Below are 4,024 nucleotides of genomic sequence, written 5' to 3' on the forward strand. Positions count from 1 at the left end.
CTTTTCACACGGGAAAATAACAGCGAAGAAAGAGGTGTTTTGATAAGCGCCCTAATCCCAGGAAAATCAGACCCATGAGGCTGTATTCTCGTCAGCTTAGTAGGTATTTTGTCTTTTTGTTATTTCATTTCTGCATACGGCACATTTTTTGTATGCCATGCATGTACTCAAGGTAGAATTACAAAAGCACAAATAACCTAAGATAATATTTAGGTGCAATAAGGAAGTATAACAGTTTAAAAGTCCTAGAGAATCTCTTAAGTTGACAAGAATATGGTCCAAAGTTAAGGGCTATCTGTTTCTCATTCCCGACAAGTGTATACACATTTTCTTTATGGGAATGGTGTAGGTCAAGTACTCGTATCTCACTCACCTTTTGTTCGTGGCTCCCTTCTGAGCCTCATTTACCTCTATCGCCCCGTTCATAGCCGCTGCTAGTTTGATAAGCAATGGTGAAATTTGAATCTAACACTCATATCATACCTTGGGTTGGGAAAAATAGTAATCAAATGCACATGAAGTGTTCTAATTTGGAGACAGTTTTTCGACCAATCTGTCGTCGCTTGTATGTGTCAGAGATGTCAGGTTTTGCCACCTCATAGCGTTTATAAGGTTACGGTATTTCTCTGATGAGTATAAAATTTCATAAATACAAACAGACTTTTTCATTCAGATATTTATTGTAAAATATATTAATTTTCAATATTTAGGCTACTGAATTTAGCAAAGAAAATGAAATGTGAGAATTGGAAAAACTGATGATAATCAGGAAGCTAAGCTTGGGTGGCTCCCCCAGAAACTTACTTACTATGCCCCAGTGATGCACAGTTTTCACCATGTGGTCCCCCTAGAATCTAGGCATATCTCCCTAGAGGTCTATTTGCCCCAAGTTGCGAAACAGTGGTCTTGATAATCCTTTTTCTGAAGCCCATTGGTCCTCCTGCATGCAGTCTCTTGATGGCGCCACGCACCCTCACATGTCAAAACCTCTGCGCTAGCATCAAATCATCCATACTAGAGCATAGTTCTAGAACTGTTTCATTTAGATCTGGTGCCCTAACAAGAGATGTTTTAATGGCATATCAATGGGTTTTGTCTAATATTAGGTATGGTTATTTTAACCCTCAGAGTCAGTTCAGCTCTTCTATTTTAGTTTAGCCAACATTATTTTTTTTTTTTTTTTAAGTCCAGGGAGAGACACTGGAACCTGAGAGGCGAAACTACTTCCACTGACCCTCTCAGGATCTCCCCAGCTCCACTACCGGTATTTTATTTTGATTCACTCAGTCCATGGCGAGTCACTGGAGCCTGAAGAAGTTAATGAAATCCATCCCCTCAAAATTATTCTGTATTTCTAATATATATCAATATTACTCCTTTACGTGAGTGTTAGTTCCTACGTAATTTCCCATGATTTTCAAGTTCGGACATTTTTTCTGGAGTCAGGAGGGATAGTTAAAAATAATAATAATAATAATAATAATAATAATAATAATAATAATAATAATAATAATAATAATAATAATGATAATACCAGTAACCAGAATTCTGAAATTGCTGAAGCAGTATTCAGATAACTCCACATTCCAGATCAAAAAACTTTTATCATTGCCGACCTAATATTAAGGGACTTTTGATATGACACAAAGTTATTTACGGATTTTTACCTGTGACCCTGAGATCAAGGTCAAGGTCATTCATAATATGCAAATCATGTTCACTCATGACCCTCTACATTTCCACCGAGTCTGGCCAATATCGGCCAAATACTTTCCGATTTAGCACTCTAGGCATGAGGCGGCCATTTTGATTGTCCTCAATATCTCGAAAAGTATTTGTTGCATCTCAGTATTAATACCCAGGTGCGCAAGTGTATGTTGACAACTACACGCTGGAACATTTGAAAAACAATCAATTCAGTAGCTTTTGCTGCACAGGAGAGCTAAAAAAAAAAATAACATAAGAGGACGCTAGTGCGGTGCTAGTGGTAGAAAAAAAAAATGTGGCAAAAGACGCCTGCAACCAAGATACATCACTCCTGAAAATTTGAAGTCTCTATTTCGAACAATCTTGGAATGCCAGACTTCTAGATCTTCCTCTCCCCGTCCCCCAAAATCATACAGTATCATTAAGAACACAGAATGTGGAGGTCTTGATAAATCAGTCAACGTGTAAACAGGATTACGCGCAGTATGAACATCATTAAAAGAAATAAAGATTACGAAAAAATAATCCACGTAGCAATGGTGTTAAATTCCTAAAACTTCAAGAGAAACGAACGTTCTAGATTACTTGTTTTTTATCTAGGCTTAAGTCACGAGGTTGTGCCTTATGTGATACGCAAGTCGTGGATTCTGGAAAAAAAAGTGGAGAAAGCGAGGACAGTTTCATTATTACAGCTATGTTCATTATTTCCTCAATTTGTCTCCACTAGCCTGTGTGTGTGTGTGTGTGTGTGTGTGTGTGTGTGTGTGTGTGTGTGTGTGTGTGTGTGTGTGTGTGTGTGTGTGTGTTTTCTAGATTAAAGAATTTTTCATGGTGGCAAGGTAAAACCTCATTCACCTGTAGGTATGTTGGTGAGGGAGAGTGACCATTGTACAGACGTGACACATAGTTCTTTTTATTTATTCATTTTTTAATGTGTTCCCTTTTCAATGGGGTTGTTAGTGGAAAGATAAATATGGTCAAGAAAATATAGCCAGTGAAACAAAAAAAGTGTTAGAGTATGTTAGGGTATACGTCAGAGTATACTTGTATGGTGTAGGTTAGTTGGTATGATTCATTGTTATTCCTCAACCTCCATCCCTAACCGCGGCTGGAGGGGTGGTAGGGAGGGTTTCTCTCTCTCTCTCTCTCTCTCTCTCACACACACACACACACACACACACACACACACACACACACACACACACACACACACACACCGCTCGCTGGTGCAGTGGTAACGTTCCCGCTTGCCGACTGGTGGACGGGAGTTCGCGCCTCGCTCAGGTTGCGAAAAGTTTCACTGACGAAGTGGGTGGTTACTGTCCCCCTTGAGCAAGGGGACGGGTGTGTGCGTGTGTGAAGGTCACAGCCTTGCCCTTAGATCGGACTATATGAGCTCTCAGCTCCCTTCCGGGAGGGTAAAAGCTGACAATCACGACCATCAAGTGATCCTGACCGACCCGGTGAATTACACACACACACACACACACACACACACACGCACACTGTCCTGTGTTTAGGTGAAAGTTCGTTGCTTTTTTCGAGACAGCAAAGGGAACATTTGACGATGACACTGTTACCATATTCATTTTACTCTAAATTGGCCGAAAATTGCCATCTCTCCATCCTGAATTCAGAGTTATAAGAACACAGTAGTACTAGAATATGATGTTAGTCGCGTTAAGGTACTACAGAAACGATGTAGAGCCATAGTACAGTCTTTCTGCTGCTGAGATATGTGAAGCAAATTGCAAAAGGACGAAAATCAGGAAGAGGTGGGTTGAAAAATGGTATACTGCAATGTGGAAAAGCTCCTTACTTTAAACATAGGTATTTGTTCGGATTATAGTTCAGGTTGCCTCATCTCTCCAGCTAGGGAAAGAGGCTTGTAGATGAACATAAACACTTGCTCACGACTAAGCTGGTAATTCTAATAATACAGGGTAAGTTTGAATTCACGTATAGGTATATTGAAATATATGGCCATACCACGTTGAGTACACCGCTTCCCGTCCGATCAGCGAAGTTAAGCAACGTTGGGTCTGGTTAGTACTTGGATGGGTGACCGCCTGGGAACACCAGATGCTGTTGGCATAACGTTCTCCCTACGTGTCAAGTGGGGTTGGTGGAAGATTAGTGCCCCTCCCTGTAAAACAATTAACTCTAAGCCCTTGGCCACCCCGTTTGGGATACATGGCGTCTGGCAATGAATGAATGAAAAAATTCTCTCATCTGTTTCGGCGTTTTTACTTTAACTCACCGACATCAATCAAAATACCTCTGCTGTAAATGGCATTGCACAGGATGAGATTTCCCC

The 4,024-nt window shown here is 40.4% G+C and overlaps 1 non-coding gene across 1 annotated transcript; it reads left to right on the top strand.

The window, feature by feature from the left end:
* The first annotated feature begins 3,682 nt into the window (after positions 1 to 3,682).
* LOC145411270 (5S ribosomal RNA) lies at positions 3,683 to 3,801 on the top strand. Its single transcript, XR_013899397.1, has one exon. It is a non-coding gene; the product is annotated as a 5S ribosomal RNA (ribosomal RNA).
* The last annotated feature ends 223 nt before the right edge of the window (positions 3,802 to 4,024 follow it).

Source organism: Coenobita brevimanus, chromosome 88, assembly GCF_032717465.1.
Source record: "Coenobita brevimanus isolate Jiangsu-jjx chromosome 88, ASM3271746v2, whole genome shotgun sequence".
Classification (NCBI taxonomy): domain Eukaryota; kingdom Metazoa; phylum Arthropoda; class Malacostraca; order Decapoda; family Coenobitidae; genus Coenobita; species Coenobita brevimanus.